General features: G+C 44.8%; 2 protein-coding genes across 2 annotated transcripts in view; one reads left to right on the top strand and one right to left on the bottom strand.

The window, feature by feature from the left end:
* The window catches only part of plekhg4 (pleckstrin homology and RhoGEF domain containing G4), a 49,422-nt gene extending 38,510 nt beyond the window's left edge, over positions 1-10,912 (bottom strand). Inside the window, exon 1 of the mRNA XM_085768113.1 lies at positions 10,729-10,912. The gene's annotated coding sequence lies outside the window, so the exon portion shown is untranslated. The remainder of the gene's footprint in view (positions 1-10,728) is intronic.
* LOC146990054 (isocitrate dehydrogenase [NAD] subunit alpha, mitochondrial) overlaps positions 1-22,006 on the top strand; it is a 242,259-nt gene that overhangs the window by 58,983 nt on the left and 161,270 nt on the right. The gene's annotated exons all lie outside the window — the stretch shown is intronic.

The following is a 22,006-nucleotide window of genomic DNA, read 5'->3' as shown; positions in this document are numbered from 1 at the left end:
GTAAAGCAGTCTATTCTTTCTATCTATTCTCTTTTCTTCTACTTTCAGGGCAGTGTCTTGTCTGTCTGAATGATAATTTAACAGACGCCTATGTCTAGTGGACAGTGAGCTGTAGTAAATGAAGGCAGCAGGTCGTGTGATACACTGGATGCTGCCACCTGCTGGAGGTCAAACACACTGTCAGGAGCCAACACACCACCACAAGTGTCTCCATACATTATTTCCTACACCTGTGTACACAACCAACCAGCAAACACACCTGAGGCGACAAAGTGTCTGAGGTCAACACACACACACGGCCCATCAGTCAGTGTCAGTAGTGCAGTAGCAGTGTACACGGTGAGATAAGTGTGTATAGTGGGCGCAGCAGCGACAGGAAGCAGGATAAGATCAAACTCGGCTCATATTGATTCATAAAGGAACAGGCTCCGCCCACTCATTAATCTGGCGTTCAGCACATTCCTCTGCTCCAACGGCTGCAGCTCTGACGCCGATGGACAAACACTTGGTTCTTCTTCATGCTCAGAGGCTAGAGAAGTGGGGTCAAAGGTCAGGAGGAGGAGTCAACTCGGTGTCATTGAGTTTGTTTCAGGTTAAGTGTGAATCCACACGGGTCTGACAGTGGGCCAGAACTTAGTCCAGCTCACTGAACCAGTCAAAAAGACTGTCATCATGAGGTTCATCACAAATTCCCTGGACTCAACATCATCATCAAAAAGCAGAAGAACAAAGCCTAAATAATGTGCATATATACATACACATATACGTATATATTTACACGCACACACATTACCCAGACCTCTCTGTTTGTCTCTGACAGTCATGTTCAGGCTGCACAGCCCAGTCTTACACCTGCTGAACCGATCACCATCCACTACATTGCTGTTGAGCTCTCAGAGGACCTGAGCTGGGTCCTAGTCCAGTGGGGACCCAGATACTGGTACGGAGCAAACACTGGATTCACACAAGAACCAGGATCTCAGACTTCTTGGTCTCAGGTCCTTTCTGCACGCACGCACGCACGCACGCACGCACACACACACACACACACACACACACACACACACACACACACACACACACACACACACACACACACACACACACACACACACCACACACACACACACACACACACACACACACACACACACACACACCACACACACACACACACACACAGTTTGATGATCTTAAACTTTTAAGTGTGACGAATGTGCTAACAAAAAGGAGGGGGCACATACTATTTTCACAGCACTGTAAGTGCACTTTATCTCACATGTTGCTCACTTTATTTCACCAGACGGACACAGGTCTACATGGCCTGCCGGCCACCTAATGGGTTTGGTGACATAAATCTTATTCCACATATGTAAACTGTTTGGTACAAGACAAAGACAACAACTTATACGATTTTTTTTTTTTTTACAAGTAATTATGTCTCTGTTATCTTCTGATCTGGTATGAATTCACCCAGACTCAAGAATGAACTCATTAGATTTTCATGGTTCAGTGTCAATATGACATCATATATATAATACCTTTTAGCCATAACTCTATCTTTAGACAGATTTTTTTCTATAACTGTAGATAAACAGGAAGTGACTGACACTGGTGTGAGTGACAGAGGCGGAGCCTCTAGTTCTGTAATTGTCATTTTCCGTGCAGCTGTAAACATCTAGATGTGACACTGTGAGCTGCAGCTGTTGACCTGATTGATAACCTGCAACCTCGACCTGCTGAGAAACCACTTTGAACGCTCACCGCCAGCTGCATCACATCATAATGAAGTTTCTCTAATGGAGGGAACAGATGCACCACGTTTCCATGGTAACAGATGGACACACACACACACACACATCAGGGTCCATATGAGTCCTGTTTACTCTGCACATTAGCTAAACACACTAAATGAGTTGCATTAGTCAGTGAGTCTCAGCTGTAGAAACAACGTGTACCATCAGTCATTACTGCTTCTCTGGTGTCTGAGTGACCGGCACTGATTCAATTCTGCCTTATTTTATTTATTGAACTATTGTTGATGCAGCTGAAGCAGAAGACAGGACAAACAGAAGAATCTTTATCACATAAATTAGATCATATTGAGACCTAAATAAAAACTCTACTGTTTCTAATTATTATTTTCTTCTTGTCTGTTTGAGCCTAAACAAGCTCCAAAACTTTTCTCACATGCCAGATCTGGTGACAATTAAAATGTTCATCTTGCACATGGGAGGTGTATTATTATATCTGGTGGTTTAACCTGCATGTGTGAATTTAACACGTCAAGACCAAGAGGAACAAACCCTAAACGCAACAGAAGGTGGGACCAGTTCAGATCAGCCAATCATAGGTGAATAGGGAGACTCATATTATTGTTTTCTTTTCTTTGATGGGTTTTAGCCAATATTTACTCATGAGACACCCCGTGTTCTTCACATGTTCTCATCAAAATGGTGAAGGTCATTTTACGAAAAGGCTGAGAGAGCATCATAGGAGAGGGGTGGGGGACGGGGGTGTGACACCTCCCCTCTCGGCCGACCAATTTCCTGAGAGGAAACATTAACCCCATTAACCCTGACTGTGTCCATATAAACACAGTGGGGTGTCAGTGTGTGTGTGCCAGTGAGAAAGAGAGTGTGTGTGTGTGTGAGGACACAGGCTGGCAGGTCGTTCAGTTTCCACATCTTCATTACCAAGAGTCAAATGCGCGTCTCCATCGCCAGGGGGAGGGAGGTCAGAGGTCACTAAGAGACGTCCATGTTGGATCTGAGCAGAGGAATGTCTCGGTCTGAGCGGTCTTTCACAACTTGGTGATAAATTCATCACGTCAGCTCCAGACGCTATTGAAGCCCAGGTGGCCTCTGACCTTCCATCGGATGAGAAAAGAACCACACAGAATCAGCAGCTCAGTCTTCTCTCTGATTGGATGTTTATGTTAAAGAGCCTCCAGTAAACAACCAAAATCAGTTTTTGTCAGAAATCTGGAGGGAACACAGTGCATCATGGGTAGACTCTGAGGCTTCTGAGATGAAAATGATGTAATATCTTGTCAGTGTAAGGAGCTCAGGTGACGCCCACTCCACATGTGGATTCACCTCTGTGCAGACGACCTCAGACACACACTTGCATCATCACACATCAGCACCAATACTCAAGGCTGATTTATGCTACTGCGTCAAGTCGACGGCGTACCTCCGTTGAGCCCTCTGTGGCGATGCAATCCCCTACGCCGTAGCCTGACCAGCACCTCCAAAAAAATTGTACCTACGCATCAAGGCGTCACAGACAAGAGCTGTGATTGGGCCGCTACACCTATCGTTATGAGCAACCTGACTGCAGAAAGAACCGGTTGTCATGGTTACCTTGAAGTTAACTTCATGGATCTAGTGTAGTCAAAGTGATGTTAGCGAGCGAGCGATGTTGTCAGCATACTGTCGCAACCTACGCCACCCTGGCAAGTAAAGTTTTACAGTTAAGGCTCCAACAAGTCTAGGCTTCAGGGATGACACAGGTGCACATATTTCTATTGCTGAAAACCTGGAGTCTGGTGGGATTCGCTGCCATATCGCCCAATGTTTGACTCACCGGCTGCTTCTCGCTCATCACCTGTAGCTTGGTCCGCGAGGCTTTCCTGGCAGACCGGCGTCCTGCTTCAGTGGCACCGGGCCGGCCACCAGCTCCAGTGTCCTGCGTGTGTCGACCTCCGTCCGTCGTCACGCGGTCGTGGCTTTGTCAGTTCATTTGTGTTTAGACGAGACAATAACTAAAACGATAATTCAATCTGGGGCGGTGTTTAGCTCAGTTGGTAGAGCACCCGCCCCATGTGTTGAGGCTATAGTCCTCGCTGCAGGTGGCCCCGGTTCGAGTCCCGCGTCGGATGGCCCTATCCTGCGTGTCATTCCCCCTCTCTGCCTCCCATTTCCTGTCACACTCTGAACTGTCCTATCCAATAAAGGCATGAAAAGCCAAAAAAATATACTTAAAAAAAAAAAAAACGTTAATTCAATCTTGAGGTGGAGGGGATTCTTCGTCAGCTCCCCGGGGCAGCAGCCTCCGCTCAACGAGACTCCTCTTTGGCTTTTTCCCAGCATCCCCCGCTCCTTCCGCTCACGTCAGACTTAAGCGGCCAGGTAACCAGGCAACCAATCAAACATTACACAGTATGGCAGCCCCCCCCCCCTTCTCAACCTACGGAAGTGACCCTAACAATACTACAACAGTTTATCACCTGGCACTGCTGATAAAAGTGTGTGTTTTATACATAGACTGTAGGTTTTATTATGGCAAAAAAAAAAAAACACATCATGATGGAGGATCGAGTTTGTGCCGCAGCAATGGCAACTCGGCCACGGCACAAGCCACGGAGCATGACGTCGGTCATCGGTAAAAACAACAATGTGCATCCGTACCTACACCTATTTAACAGACAATCATGTTCAGGTAAATACTCTTACACAATTACAAAACTATGTGGCTGTGAGGACTGAGGTGCTGCCTGGTCAGAGACAAGGGAAGAAGACGGACATATCTAAAGTCTGGAACAACTGCATCCTGACCCGAACTGTCTGCATGGCTGAGTATGTAATTTAAAATAATATAGCCTAACGTTAATTAATCTCAGCTTGCTTTCCATTAGTATGTGACCTCATCTTCAGTCACTATTGTTATCATAGTAAACATTTCACGACTCATTCGCTGCAGTTATACAGCTGTGCCTGCCCTGCGGACATATCTAGCTTTATCACTCAATCCAACGCGTCTTATTGCTCAAAATTGATCTCCAATCTATATATATATAAGCCCTTTGGGCTTCTTTTCCTCTCCTGCACAATCTACTATTTTCTCTCTTGTTTGCCTTGAAAGAGGTGCGACTTGACGGTATTCTGTAAAACTTGCGAGTTTTGTTATTTTTATCAAAACAATGAGTGCAACCAACAGCACAAGACATGATCGCGGCTCTTGTAGTTGCTCTCTTTCTGCAGGCGACATGCGCAGTAGAACGCCAGTGACATAGACTGATAATCCCTCTATATCTTTTACCCCCATCAATCATGCCACAGTTTTTTTTACTATAACAGATATATCTGAATCAGCAGTGGTAAACATAATTAGCTCCTTAAGAAATTCAAAAGCAAAGGATGCTGCTGACCAATGCTGTACAGTGCGAGCATTTTACTCGCATATGCGCCTAAAATAGATTGTGCGAAAAAATAAAAAGAGAGCACAGGTGCGAGTACAGATTTCAACCCTTTCATTCGCTTTTTGCTTCTAAAATAAATCCATACCAAGTGGATTAAAGTAGAGTAAATTTTTCACGCATCTGTTCGACAATCGACAAGTCTTAGCCTACAACTTCTTTCTTTTTCCACACCTGCAAAACACAGAACTCTCGTGATGACACGCGATGACGTCGCCCAGCTCGTTGTGGCAAGTTTACATTTAATGTCAATACAAGTCGCGCGACTTGTGCCGCGCTGCCCGGCCAGCCCCGTTGAGTGGCGCGGTAGTCCAAACCAGGCGGCGCGACATGGGCGGTTCACTGCCCGCGGAAGTTGAAATTTTTCAACTTTTGTGGTAGATTCACGCGGTGGTGATGGCTGGCATGGAGACAGATTGATTGTCGCTGTTTGTGCTCGACCAAACCTACAATATCTGTCTGCCTGACTACAAAAATAAAAACACTTTCAACCCACAAACCACTACCACTTTCTCATTCCAACACTGCACCAAAATATGTGGGTCACCGATTGCACCGACAGTGCTAGCAAGGTTTACAAGTTTAAATCAGATTGGATCAAACTCTTCCCTTGGCTAGAGTTTGAGAACAACCTCATATTCTGTATAGTACTGCAAAGGGCAGAAGCAGGCAGGTAATTCGGCATTTGTGAATGGAAACCCCATTGTAAAAAAGACAGCGTCACAAAACACAACCACTCCTGCTGTCACCTGCAGAGACAGTTACATGATGCGACAAAACAAACCAGCCTCGGCGGTGACCGCAGCCCTGGACGGGCAGGTGACGTTTTCCGAGGTGGAGATAAGGAGGCAGCTCAAGATCAAATTGAACATCACCTACTTCATCGCCAAGGAGGAAGAGCCATTTGTCAAGTTTGGGCCACACTGCACAAGAAGAACGGCGTTGATATCAACCCAACCTATGACAACCATGTCAGGTAATATTTTCCAATAATAATAATAATACCTTGCATTTATAAATATAGCGCTTTTCTAAAACAAAGGAATGTAATGTCATTCTGGCATGTGTATAAGTACCATTATGATAATGTAATTGCATGTGATGTGATGTCAGTCATGTTATGTAACTGTATGTGTAGCTTAGTACATGTTTGTATGGTATGTAGTATGCCAGGCTATGTATGTTATATTAATATTTCTTGACGCCAGTCCCAGGGAGATAAGTGGTTGTTCTGCAACACTGCTTATGGGGATCTAATAAAACTACAAACTATAAACTATAAGCGCTTTACAACAGTGTGTTCTCATTCATACAGGTGTGCGGAAATGATTGGACAAGTTGCCGATCTCTTGAAAGAGAGCCTAGCTGCCAAGCTGAGAACAGCAAAGCACCTTGCAGTTCTCATCGATGAGACACTGACATATCAAACACAGAGGGTGAGAAGCCAGTGGCTCTCCTCGTTGGACAACAGACCCTTGAACACTCCCATGCCATTGGTAGGTGGTCACTGTCTAGCAGCTAGTAACCTTTATTTTTGTATACGGTAGTTTCATAAATGCATAATTAAGTCACTATCTTGTTTGTTTTAAGGCTACAAAAGTCTTATTGTTTTTGTGTTGTCCTTCAAGGTGTTCTGGATGCAACCAAGGCTGCATTCAATGCAGTTTGCCCAGAGGACAATGGAGGGTCATGGATGAAGAAGCTGATCAGCTTCGGGGCAGATGGTGCCTCAGTGAATATGGGCCACCGTGGAGGCGAAGAGGACTATCAGTTCCTGCTTTCTTCCCAGTAAACCTAATGTTCCAAAGGAGACATCCTGAGAATGAGTCCGACTCAGATTGAATTGAAAGTCTTTATTGTCCACTGCCGTGGAGGAAATTCAGCTTTCGCGATGAGTGGCTGCGCGAGTTCACCAGGCTGAGGTATTTCAGGGAGACAATGAACTGCAAATTATGCTGTCGATACCCACAACATGCGGGGAACACGAAATTTGCTGATAATACTGGCACTACACAATTAAAACACGACACATTGATCAAACACAATGCCAGTCTGAAACATAAAATGTGCAATGAAAGTGCAACTTCACTTCCAGTCGCATTTAGAAGACAAGACGCTGCTAACCAGTGCGCCGAGGAGGCCGAATTGATATAAAATGGCATATTTTATTGCCAAAGAAGAACTGCCTTTTACAAAATTTAAAGGCCAACTTAATCTGCAAAGGAAGAATGGTGTAAAACTAAACACAACATACAATAACGACACAGCATGCGCGGTTTGTTGGCGTCATCGCAGATACACTGAAACGGAAGACGTACAAGAAGATTAAGGACGCCCCTTATCTGTCAATCATGATCGATGGGGACACAGATACTTCAACAAAGGAATGTGAAATCATATATGCCAGGATCCTGCAACAAGGGAAAACCAACAAATGTTTTGATTGGCCACATCAAAGTGCAACATGCTCATGCTCAAGGTATGTTTTCTGTCAAATGTATGCCAACGACACGGTTCTTTACGTAAATGATAAAGATAAACAACAAGCCGCAAACAGCCTCTTTGGTCCACGTATCCCATTGGCTGAGCAACTCTTGTTTACACTTGAATGTGAATAAGATTGTACACATCCACAGAGACTCCCCAGCCTGATGTCATTGTCAAAGGAGAAAAGCTCAGGGTGGTGTCTGATTTTAAACATCTGGAAATCATTCTGGACTCAAACTTGTCATTTAAAAAACATGTTCAAACGGTGGCCAGTATACAATGCATGCTATGATTTTTTCCCACTTAGCATACTGTGGTGTCATGCAAGCTGGTCACAAGCAAATATGACGATTTTGAAACCAGTTGAATCCCTCTATAAAACAAACACTAAAAACACTTGACAAAAAGACTAAACAGCTATCATCATTGTCATATAGTGGAAAAGTACAATTTACCTAATCTAGATCATTTCAAACACGTTGCACTGCAGATGCTTGCCTAATTTTTAAGATCTTAAATGGGCTTGCACCTCCCCTGCTGAGTCAATTTGTTGTGCAGAAAGAAAACAGCAGCAAGACAACAAAGGCAACTACCAGAGAGACTGTGTTGTACAATACAGACGTAGCAAGTTTGGACAGACAGTCTTCTCAATTAGAGCCACTCACTACTGGAATGGTTTACCCACTGATTTAAGAGAGACCACGAATTACTTCACTTTTAAACATTAACTTAAGATATGGCTTAAAGCAAATCAGACATGTAACTATAGGTAGTTATACAATCTTATCTTTGGCAATGCCTCCACACCCACCCACCGTTTTTACTGTATACTTGTCTTATCTGTAATGTATAATGTTGTTGAACAGGATTCTATTTGTTGCAGTGGTATTTTGATAATAGAGCATTAACTTTTATCTTTTAACCTGCCCCAGGGACAACAGATGAAAACTGGCCATTATGGCACATTTACATTGATGTTGAAACTGATATGTTGATCAATATGCACTATCCCAGTTCAATAAATAAAATAAAAAGTAAAAAAATAAAATTATGCACATACAGATCCTGAATACTCATTTGCAAATAATTAAGAAACAATTATACCTCCATAATATGTTTCCTGTTGCTAGTTGACATGAAAACACGTCAGACTGATCTGCTGCTAATAATAAGTGTATGTTTCTGTCTGAACACAATAAGCTATGGAAGCGCTAATCATTGTTAATGCGCAGAAATAAATTAACATTTTTCACAGAAGAATCAGGTGTCAATGGTGTGTGCGTGCGTGTTTGTGTATTGATGCATGTTGTTTGTGTGTTCGGAGCTGCTTGAAGTTCACAGACTTCAGCACATTTCCATACAAGTCCTGACAGAGGCAGATCTGCACTGTTCCCTCATTAGTGGAGGAGACCTGAGGGTCCGAGAGGCCTGGTCCCACTGTCCTCACACAGCCCACTGCACACACAGAGTGGCTGAAAGGGGGCCTGCAGAGGGGCTGACACCTCAGCTCATCAGGACTGAAAGTAAAGAAGCTCTTCCTCAGATTGGGACACAGAGACACGCTGCAGCCAATGATAACATCACTGATCAGAGGAGATAATCAAATTATCATGTAAGTCACTTTAACAGAGAAAAATCAAAGTAGCTGTTCCTGTCAGTCTCTGAGTGTGTCCAAGTCAGAGTGAGAGCCTCCTCCTGATAAGACCACTTACACAGGTACACTAACACGAGGGTCAGCTGATCACACCGAGGTCATCACATAATCAGGAATTACATTTCCAATCAATTAATTGTTTTCATCCCTTCACAGCATTTCACACTGTCAGACCAACAGGGACATCATCTCTGAATAATCAGTCAGCAAGGTTCACTGTTGATGAAGCACTCAGCTGTAGAAGTTATTGATGAATTGAATTCAATAAATAAACAATAAAGAGTTCAACCTAAATGCCTGAGCTGAGGCAAATTTACATCTAACATCCATCACCTCAGCAGCTTAATCATCTCTCTCACACTCACACACACACACACATACACACAGCTTCCTCACTGACGCGTTTAAAATATGTGTGCAGAGTCATTAGCCAGAGGCTGCATAGCTGCTGCAGGTGGGTGCCTGTCCAAGCTGTGTGTGTGTGTGTTATCTTCACATCTATCTATAGTCCAGCCTGGAGATGAGCCGAGTGGAGTTTCTGTTCAGCCTCCAGGGATCAAACATCTGCAGAAACGTTTGACTGGACGTTTTAGGAGGAAACATCACCGAGAGAAAACACTGGATGTTACAAAGTTTGACAAAGCTTGACTTCACCCAACTAAGAGAGAGAGAGAGAGAGTGGGGGACGGGTAATGGGCCCCATCTTGGCTCCACCATCAGACAGTAACTGTTTGTAGCTTCACTGCGCACACATCAACATTTCTACAGAACGAATGGTTAAAGCTGAACTCTGGGGAGTTGAACTCAAACACTACACACCCTACAGCAAGTCACTGCGCTGAGTTAAACTCACATCTCTGTTCTGACCCAGGATCAGTTCCACAGTAAACCAGCAGACCGCAGCAGCAGCAGCAGCTGTGAGAACTGATCCTGGTCTCCAACACTCACCAGCCTCGACTCTGATGTTCTTCACATTAACATTAATTGGCACATTCACCTACGAAATGCCACCTATCGAATTCCCTGACATTCCAGGAATTCCAGGTTACCTGAAGCATGTTCACAGGAGCCTCCGGGTCGCTGAGCCACAGGCTGAGGACCAGAGCACTGGCTGCTAACTCATGTCTACTGTGCTGTATTCACTGTACAGAAAAAAAAACAGGCAAAACCTGCCAAATCAACCCTATACACACCCAGACACAAACAATGAGAAAAACAAAACAAAAACTAAAAGTGACCTCTTTAAATATGGATTGTTTAACCTTTCGATTAAACTGAGTCCGTTTAAACACAGTTGTATTATTTGCACTTAAACGTTATTGTGTGTTCCTGAAATAAATCATCAGTGCGGCCACAGCAGAGACAAACAGCAGGAGAGGACACTCACCCTGTGACTGCAGCTCGACTCCACTCAGCACAGACGTTAAAGTAATCCAACCTGAACCCCCCGTCCCGGACAACAAAGACCACAGGCCAGCAACCATTGAGCCACACGGAAAAGACTGCAAAAATCAAAATCTCAGAGTCAGTAGAGCTCCAGCAGTAGAGACAGTAGAGCTCCAGCAGAGAGTTTGGTGGGGAATCAGCAGCATGTGTTGAAGCTCTGCTTCAGACAGCTCCACCCCTTGCTCTCTCTCTCTCTTTGTGTCTCTGTGTGGCTCTATGTCTCTCTGTCTTTCTCTCTGTTGTTGAAGTATGCGACTCGATTAAGATTCTCAGACTCAACCAAACAGCTGATAACACGCACGCACGCACGCACGCACGCACGCACGCACGCACGCACGCACGCACGCACACACACATTCTTTCTCTCCACATTAAGTTTTAAAATAGTCCAGCATACAGAGCCCCCACCACACACACACACAGAACCATCTGAGATTTCCATCTCTCATATTAGATGTTGAGTAAAACAGTAACACAAATCTATACTCATACTTATGAATACTGTGAATATCTGATAGCCAAGTAACAAGTAACGTAAACAACAGAAACACCAGCAACAGGAAATGAGACAATTTTACTGCAGCTCAGTGATAACAGACCACTTAGGACAAAGAGTCTCAGCACATAATGCAGTAAATTTAACAAGACAGACAGTGGCTAAAAATGCTCTGAGCAACTCTACACATCAAACACCTGTCACCTTCATAAAGGCCCCACCCAATTAAAAGATGAAAACTACCGTCACCTGATTGTTCACACTAACAAATAGGAGAAGTCTGCGACTCGGGCGACCAGTGGTGTAACTCCATCACTCAGTCCGTCACAGTGGTCTGTGTTCAGATGGCTGAGCCCTGCTGGAACGCCCGAGCTAAAAAGTGCAGATCATCAGAATCTAAAGCGGTATCTGACTGATGAAAATCTGGCTGACGGCAATCATCAACTGGAGAGAATCAGCGAGAGGAGAAGTTTGAAGTATTTTCAGCAGCAGACATATTTCAGGAATGAAACGTGATTATTTGTAAATCAGAGCTCGGCTCTTTCTAAACCTTCGGTGAGGTTTTGGGAGCTTTTAAAGGACCCAGGGGTGAATAAACTCACTCAGCAGGTCTGAGGAGAACAGAAACTTCACCTTCCAGCAACAGAAAGAAAAACATGTCGACTGCACAGAGGTGTTTTCATTTCATCAGGCGGCAGCTGTGAGGGATCAGGACATAAAGCCTGTCTGCTGTGGTCGGGAGCCACAGACGCAGCAGCAGCTCTCAAACATTCCTGCACACGCCCGGTGCTTCCTGATATTCTGCTGAGTCCTGCCGTTACCTGCACCGGGGGTCAACCTGCCTGCATGCTCATCACACCTGCATCAGCAGGTATCACCTGCACCAACTGACCTCCAGAGGTTCAATAAACAGCTCCAAACAGATTCATAATCCCATCGACCTCTTCTCCTATCAGACCCTGCCTTATCCGGGCCTGAATTTTGGTGCAGGATTGTGGGTGTTGTGCATAATTTAACCAAGTCCCATAAATCTAACACTCATAATGCAGGAAATTTCCGCACACATTTCAAACCAGCCAATGTTAGTACTGGTACACGCTACAGGAGCTACTACTTGGATCAATTCTGTTTGTACTGTATAGTTTACTGAATAAAGTTAGATTTTTTTTTCTTGCCAATGTTATAAAACACACACATGCTGCTACAGCTGTGCAGTGCTACATTCATTGTGATCTGGCTCAGCTGATCGGCACTCAGATGGCGGTTAGATGGTCACATGTTGAACTCTTTCATACGTCGGAGCGGTGAAGTGAAACAATAACCTGCAGATCACCTGAGTTGATGTGAACTCCGCTCGTAGTTAGTCAGATCAATAAACCTCCTTCACTTCAACAGCAACACACCCTCCTGAACTGAAGCTAAACGTCACCCGGACAACAGTATAACATGTTCACCACAGCATCACGGACACACAAACACAAACACACACTGACTACAGAGGCAGTTCGACTGAACCAAGCCTCCGACTTAAAGCAAGTGAAACTCAATTTGACCTGGAGACACAGACTGATGTGTGACTCCTGGTGTTGTATCTGCTAACGCTAAGTGGCAGGTGGTCCCGCAAGCATCGGTGACCTTTGACCTCAGAGGGTCTTCAGTGGTCGCACAGGGACTCTGAGGGGTCTCTGGGGAGGAGATGCCAGAAGAAACAGACTGAATGAATATTAAGGAGCATAGGGAACCCAGTAATGAAGAACTACGTGTGTGTGTGTGTGTGTGTGTGTGTGTGTGTGGACACAGCTGGGCTCCATTACAGAGATGAGAGCCTCAAAGTGACACTGAGACGGACAACACATCAGCTCCGAGGTGAAAGTATCAACAGACAAGTACAGGTACAACAGTCCAGTCTGAGTGTTACCTACTGTCTCCACTACTATCCACTGAGGAGAGAGAGGGAGGTTTATACTGAACAGACATGGACAAACACCTGAGTTCAAGTACGACCACCAGCAGCAGATTTAAACACACCAAAGCATCTGAATGTATACTGTGCGTGTGTTAGTGTTTTTATAAAAACATAGTAAAAATAGTTTTAATTTTTTTTTTTTTTCTATATATATTTTTTGGCTTTTTGGCCTTTTATTCGATAGCACAGTGAGATAGACAGGAAAGGGGGAGGCAGAGAGAGGGGGAATGACATGCAGGAAAGGTCTGCCCGATGCGGGATTCGAACCGGGGACGTCTGCGGTGAGGACTGTAGCCTCTACATGGGACGGCCGCTTTAACCACTGCGCCACGCACCGCCCAATAGTTTTAATTTTTAAAGGGAAATGAATAATTTGTAGGGCTGACCCCAAAAAAAATCGAAGCTTTGTTTGTTGCCATGGTAATTGATCATGAAGTCTGTGATCGTTTTTTTTTTTCTTTCTTTTTTCTGTTTTTGACTAATAGGAAAAAGGTTTATTGCCTGATCATTTTAAAGTTCCTGCTACAGTATCCTGTGAATGAATGAATGGATGAATGAATAAGCCTGAGGATGACCCCCCTGCCCCCGCCCTGCCCCGCCCCCGAGTGTCTGTGAACCTGCTGCAGCTTCCTGTCTGTATGTGATGAGCAGCAGGAATCTGTGGATTCAGCCAAACTGAGCCTGAAGCCGGGGCCAATAGGAACCAGCTGAGGAGGCGTGGCTCCTCCCACACACCCTGCGGCTCACAGACGTCGCGCCAACGCTGGCACAGCTTTTTATTAATAACTGTTGGCTGCACAACTAAACACAATGACACACCATTAATGAGCCTAGAAACAACTGCTCTACAACTGCCTCAGAGCCTCCGCTATCGTTATCTTCATCATGTATGACTGATGGAGGCTGTGACACAGACATTCACATGGACTGTACAAAGCTCAATGGAGTGGGGGTGGGCGGTGGGGGCAGTGAGACGGACTGACTAAAATAACATAACATTTATTTTAGTAACTGCAACCGTCAGGGACGGCCGAAACAACAAAGATGAAACACATCTGATCATCAGTCACGATCGTCAGAGAAAGTTTCTATTTTCTTGTTTCTCACAGACAAACATGTTTTGCTGATCTGAGCTCAGTGTTGCTTCTCCTCTCAGCAAATGTTTTGATTATCAGAAAGATCTTCAAGGGACAACAAGGAGTTTTGGAAAGTGAAGTGTTTTCCCATGAGCCTCCGCGTGCATGGTGAAATTCTTGAACTGGCGCAAGACGGACAAAAGCGAAACATTTGCCAAGATTATTTTCATTGATCAAGAATGAAAGCCGGAGGTTCGAAGACGATCAGATACCGTCGTAGTTCTGACCGACTAGCGATCCGGCGGCATTATTCCCATGACCCGCCGGGCAGCGTCCGGGAAACCGAAAGTAGGAAATGCTGGGCAAGCCGACCACTAAATAATAATATCAAAATAACTATAAAGACAAAACGATATATTTATCGAAAATGGATCCATTAACAAGTGTGGGTAACGTAGATTCATCCACATTAATATGAGACTCCATAAACCAAAAGCAAACTCTCTCTCTTTAACTTACCCAGAATTCAGTGTTACCATAGTGTGATTTCAGCCCGCAAGAAATAAACTGGATTGTTCATCAGATAAAAACCGTCAGTCTGTTTCTGTGAGACCAGTGTTTTTACAGAGCATGATGTCGTGGTGAAGCTAACCTTTGACCTAGGGCTGCTTCCACTGCCAATTTTCATAAAGATATATGATAAGCAAATCATCAGCAATAAGGCTTCCAGTCACCAATCACCTTTACATCCATCACCTACATACAAAGCATTTTTTTGTGAGGCCATTGTGAACTTGACCTTTGAACTCTGACCACCAGAGCCTAATCAGTCCATCTCTGAGTCCAGGTGAAGGTTCCTCGGGGCCATGGGGAGATGAAGTCTCAGCTGCCAGAGAGACTAACAGGGTCTGTGGGACAGGTCGTCTCTGTCTCCTCCTGGTTCTCTTCCAGCATCTTTTTCTTCTGTGGCTTCAAAGCCTTCGTCCCCGACACCCCCACGTTGAGACGGCTCCCTGCCTCGGCTCTTTTCTTGTTGTCGGTGAAAGCCTCGTCCTGCTGCTCTGTTGTGGCGTCCGGGACATTTACAAACAGCTCCGGTCAGGCTGTGAGCCCCGGCCGTGAAGGGGCCTCTGTGGAGTCTGCATTGAATCCAACCCTTTGAGGTGAGGGCCAGGCCTCCCTGGGGGGCTCCTGAACCACACACTTCAACCTGACTGCAGCTTCAATGGCTCCAGACCAGGCTGCTTTATCTGACTGATGAATATGTAAAGAGAGGGGGGCAGGAGGGCAAAGGGTGAAGCTGACTTGGAGACCGATTCTGGTTCAGCAGCGTCACTTAGAAAGGTTAGCGTTAGGGTTGCTGTGACGCTTTGTGACACACTGTCAGTCACAGAGCTCCATCGGTTCAGGCCACTACTGAAAACTCATCAGCGCCTCACTGTTGTTCCTCTATCACCATGGAGACACACATTGTAGTTCATCCTGCTTCGGTCCTGCTGTGGTCTTTGTTGCTGTAGATGCTGGTTCTGTCCGCTCTTAGATTCTGGATCAGATTCAGGCTCCAATACTGATTATAGCGACTTCAACCAAAAGAGCCTGGGCCCGGATGTCCGACGCGCCAACAAAAGAAACTCACTGGGATCTCTGAACTAAATATCAAACTGTTTATTAAAAAAACAAAGAGGATCTACTCATGATAAAGTGTACGGACTTAACTAAAGTAATCACAGTGATCAACGAAAAACAACTAAGAAAATTAGCGGTCAACAAAAAATACGGTGACCCCAGCTCACCCTCTCTCTAACTTAAGAAAAACAACAAGTGAACATATTAAGTTTTATCCCTGACCCGCTACTCAATATGATTACACAAACTAAATAATAATCAAAACAAACAACACTAAATAGCCATTAAGCTTAACTAACAGAAAACTAATTTGGCTCCAATACTGACTGTTAACAAACAGTTTTGTTTCAGATGAGGTGAGGCTCAATACACAGAGCTACAGTGAAGACATGTTTTGCCGTCACCCTATTCCCTTGATAAACTCTGAAACAGATTATAATCATCTTCACTGGCTATTAAGTTTGAAACCTCAGTACAATCAACAGAAGTTAGGAGCTAATGTAAGGCTATAAAACAGCTCATACAGTCACATGATTTCATCACCACGATCAACATTATTTCAGAATCAAACCAAAAACACATTCAACAAACCAAAGAGGTGGGGAGCAGCAACATGACACTGACTTCTGAGTGCATAAAGTCATGATCACTACTTATTCTAAAGTTATGTATAATAAATCTGTAGGATGACATCAGAGATGAGGTCACTGTGAGAACAGTTGAGCTTGGGTGAACATGTGTGAACATGTGTGAACATACACTAAGCAGAAAACTGTGTGAACTCTAAGTTCCCACACTGTGTGTGACCCTGCAGCTGCAAGTACAAATTCTGACCCGTCTTCATGCCTGAATCGGACTGGACAGTAACATCCAATTAGAGAGCAGAGTTCACTCTCAGTTTCCTTGGTTTAGTTTCCTGTGATCAATCACACTAATCAATAAAAAACTGACAGACCTAAGAAGAAACCAGGAGCTCGGCTCTGAACTCTCTTCACTTCCTCAGCTGCTGCAGGTTGAACCCTCTTGACCACCACATCTCACAGCTCTGTCATTAGGTGTTTATTTGTTATTGATTGACTGTGTACAGTCTGATCACATGTTGATGTCACTGTGCAGTGTGTGTCTTATGTAACCACAGTGTGTGAACTCCTCTGGATGCGGTTGGACAATGATATGCAGGACGTCCAGCGTGCAGTCACATGCAGCAGGCCTAAGCCTCTACAGGCTGAGTGAAGGTGGTGATTATCCAGCCTTGCTGGGCTAGGACCGACCTCGCTCTGTATAATTAGTGTGTGAGCTGAGGAGGACGAGGCATCGACAGGATGACAACACAACCACACATCTCCTGCTCTGATGGAAAATTACTGAGTCAGACGGCGGCAGAGCTCTCTGAGCAACAACACGGCTCATCAGAGAAGAATGTGAGCAGGTTTTCCACCTCACAGAACAATTTACAGCAGCCAATGAGGAGTGGGGCCAGGCCTGGAGCTAAGCCCTCACAGAATAGCTTCATTCTTGGCCGGCTGGTCCGGAGGCTGGCCGCCTTGCTCCCGGAGAGACCGGGACCTCCCAGCTGGGCGGCCACATTCCCCTGGGGCTGGAGGAGTAATTATTGATGAAGGAATATAAAAACAGGTGTGATCAAACTGCTATCAGATGGAAGAAAGCGCTCAGCAGTCTGTAATGCTGATGATCATTTGGTCCACATCGTCGGACATGGACCACATGGTTCTCAGTGAGCGCAGAGGACATGGGGGTGAGGGTGGGGGGGTGCACTGTTCACTAGAAAACTTTTAGCCAATCAGAGGAGCTCGTTTAGACACCAGTCTCTTGACACAACCTCATATTCACTGATGAACATGTGACTTCTCTTGGTGTCCTACGAGCTCAGAGTGAGGCAGCTGAATCAGATCTGAGTAGGTGTGTCCCATTTCCTCAGCCTGATGTTTATGGTCGACCTGCTGTCTCACAACCAACAATTAACCTGTGATTTACACCCACGGGTCCAGGTGAGCCACCGACTACACAAACAATTACATCCATTTAGCTACTGAGTAGAAACAAAGAGAGACAGCTGAGGTGACCCGGCCGACCCACAGTACATAAACATCCATCTCTTACCAGAGTCTTTGTTCCTCTAGTCGGAGACGCCCGGTCGAGTTCAGACCTGCAGCTCCACCAACAACCAGGACCAGATCACAGTCCTGCAGGAGAAAGTAACACACAGGCTTCAGGAGCAGGTAATGACCACATGGGATCAGCAATTACACGCTGCCTTAGTTTCTAAAACTAACCATCAGGACATGACTTCTCCATGAACGGGCCTGAGGTTGAAAATTAAAGCTGGAAACACTGAGAGACTCAGTAGCTCAATGAACAGTAGAGAGAGAGCCCACTAAACATCAGTTAGGAGGATGGTGTGGAGCAGAAACTTGCAGCTGTGCAGGTAATCACCGGTCAACCTTCAGAAAACGCAACTATCAAATTAAACTGGGTTTACCGCATTTACATTGACTGGTTATAGGCACTATCTGCTAATACATGACAGCAGAAAGAAAGATGGAGCATGGTGTTAGGTTGGAGGACGAGGACAGCGGACACAGCTTAGTCCTCAGCTCCAGTCGGTGTCAGTGAAGCAACTGGATCACGTCATGAGACAGTTAAGAGGGCAGAGCAGCAGGTCAGACTTATGTCGCTTTAAAAACAGCCTCACAAGACATGTTTGTATAGTCACATCCAATTTTTTATTATTTGACATCAATAAGTGCAATCTTAAAAATTCTATTCTGTTTTTTATCATGTTGTAGTTAGTGTATTATAATATTTTATATTTGTATTTGTACATTTTCATCTTTATAACTCACTTCAAATTTTCTATCCAAATCTGATTCCTACTGGAGATCAATAAAGAATCTGATTCTGATACAAATGAGAGGCTGAAGCGATGATCCACAGACATCCTCCACAGACATCCTCCACAACAGCAGTGATGACGAACACAGCGAGCTCTGATGTTTGAAGGTGGCTGCTGCTCCAATGGAGGGTCCTGCTCCGGGCTGCTGAGGTGTTGGTATGTGCTCTCACTGAAGCTCAGCGTCTGTCAAACCGTCGGAGAGGGGGCTGCAGAGGGCGAGGCCGTGACACGAAGGATCAACTCTGAGCAGCGATAACAGCTGAAGAGTTTAGAGGAGGGAGATCTGAGAACAACTGCTGTAAAACAGATGTGTCACGCTCCATGTCGGCAGGACAGGTGGGGTTCACATTACATCCAGACCTCCTGCTCGGAGCACTGAGGGAAATAATGAGGGTTGTCGGGAGCAGGGCAGAGTTTCACATCATGGAATCAGCTGCATCACTCTGTGGTCTGAGAGTGTGACAACTGAACTGCAGGAGGGTCGTCGTCACTGCAGGACAAAGCTCAGAGTCTGAGGGAACTTACTGCAGTAGAACAAACAGACGTCTATGAAAACAAACATCTAGGTCAACTGTGGTGGGTGTTAACATCCACCTTCTGACTAAAGCTACATAAATAAAAATGTTGTGTTATTTTTATCAATATTATTATTTTATCTTTCTTACTCATCTTTTGTGGATATTTATAAATAATGCGAAAAATGTAATTTTACCCGTAGTTGTAATATTTAACAATTGTTATTGCTGTACAACAGGGTTTATATATTGTGTAACAATATCTGTACATCACTTTCTCAGGGTAATGACAGGTCTGATCTTCATACAGTGTCAGTGTGTACAGTTCAGGACATGCTGATACAGAACTGACAGAGTTACACAACACAACACATGTAGCTGCAGGGGGAAACACATCAACACAAACACAGACGGTTTTACTGGAGGAGCTCAACGCTGAGCCCGCAGGACATTGTTACTGAGTGTCAGTCAGAGCATGCAGGTATAGGAGGGGAGATGGGGGGGAGGGGGTTGGGACAAAAAACATCACCCGCGGGATGATTTTGTAACAGTGAAGACAACGATGCAGAAAAAACTAATAAGAAGACAGAGTGAGCCTGGAGGGAAACTATGAAAGTTGCTTCAGGGTGGAGGAATTTCCACAAATCTGAGGAAGTGAATTTACAGTTACAACATCCAAACATACCACAGACTGAACACAGGGTTCATCTCACTGACAGTGAAATCAACAGCACTCTGTCATTTACAGAACATTACTATAAAGCTTGGTCTTTGTTTGTTTCAAGTTGTTCCTCAACGTAAAGAAGGTGTATTCATAAAAAACAACAACAATCTTTTACAAATTACAGCAGTTTAACTGCTTTATTATTTGGGTAAAAACTACTCTGAGCCTCCGTAAAAGATTCACTCTGCTCCACAGAGAGAAGGATTTTTTTAACTGTGACATGGACTTACATGGACGGGATAACCATCAAAACCGGGACAGTGAAGTCCATGTAAACGCAGTATGTGTCTCCACTCCACAGACAGTGTCCTTCTTTGTGGATTTTGTATGACACACAAAAAAATAATCGATTTTTACATTGTGCAAGGATGTATGCATGTATAATGAGTGTGTGTGTGTGTGTGTGTGTGTGTGTGTGTGTGTGTGTGTGTGTGTGTGTGTGTGTGTGTGTGTGTGTGTGTGTTTATTTGGCTACAGTGGATACAGGACACTGCTGCCAAAGTCTGAGCTGAAGAAAATAGGTGAAAACCATCAGCTTCAGTTCAGCTGTGAAGGTGAACCTGCTGAACCTGCTCATGTTGCAGTAGAGACCTGTCCCCGGTGAAACCCTCAGATCCACTACTGTACATGTCCACCTCCCACTGAACCACAACCTCAGACCAAGATCTGAGCAAGTCCGCCGACCCAATATGGCCGCCTGTGAGTTACGGCTGCACGCAGTCCGATCCACCCCCTTGGTCAGTACTATATCTATGGGTAGTCTCGCTTGCCAGACCCTCCTCCAGAGAAGAAGGGCCATAGAGAGTGGGCTTGGTCGAACCTTTAATGAGCTGTCACCCCCTTGGTGACAGACCGCCCAACACAAACCACCAGCTGTCTGATACAGTGGAGCTCACCGGCAACTGTGACCCTGCTGAATGCTAATATGCTAACTAGCATCGGGAGCAAATGTACACAGCAGTTAAACTCAGCCTGTCTGGCCTCGTGGGCAGGTGTAAATCCTAAAACAGCTCCGTGTTGAAAACGAAACATTAACTTACCCAACATGTTCATCTGTTTATTGAGTGTCCCGGTCTCCCGGGCGGTGCTGAGGACGATAGCAAGCTAAGCTAACAGGTGAGGTGCTCACGGTTCAACTGCCGAGAATCCTCTGACGTTTTAAAAAATACACGAACAACTCCAAGGAGCCGTTACTCCTTAGAGAAACACCTCTCTGCTGACTAGTAATTAGCAATATTTATCATTCAAATGGACCGAACAAACACTGGATCAATATGAACGGCCGGGGGTCACCATGAGGCACTGTCCCACCACAAGGAGACTAGATGATTTCAAAATAAAAGAATGCGCGCGCTATGAACAATGGGAGGGAAAACAGCTGATGGCGCCATTTGGTTTACAACGTCTGTTACAGCTTAGTTAGTTTATAAAATCTGTTTGAAGTTACAGTTTTGCTGACTAATGTTAACTTGTTTATAACATAAGCCCAAAGTTATGGTTAGCCTATCAATGTTAGTTTGTTCATAACATTACCTGTTACCTGTTGAATGTCAGCTTTTGTAGCCTGACACTTAAATTTTCCTTCAGGATACAGGAGTTTTACCTGTTGATTCATTGAACTGTATAAATCCATGTTCTGAAAGCTATTAGCAGAGCTGGGGGCTGATAAAAATACTCTAAGTACTGAACTTAAGTACAGTTGACTGGACTTATTTCACCCAGAGAAAAATGTTGTTATGCAGTTGGTACATGCTATACACTGCTCTGTGAGAAGGGTGTGATGTGTGACCCTCTTTCACCAGCACTTTCACTTAAAATGATGTAGGCCTATGCTACATTGTCCAGAGCACTTTACCAATTCCCAATTAAATATATTGAATATCTACCCACTCCCACTGTAGC

Source organism: Trachurus japonicus, chromosome 3 (genome assembly GCF_045865225.1).
Source record: "Trachurus japonicus isolate A0001 chromosome 3, Traja_1.0".
Lineage (NCBI taxonomy): Eukaryota > Metazoa > Chordata > Actinopteri > Carangiformes > Carangidae > Trachurus > Trachurus japonicus.
The sequence above is the reverse complement of the archived record's forward strand: the minus strand, read 5'-3'. Positions and strand labels throughout refer to the sequence as shown.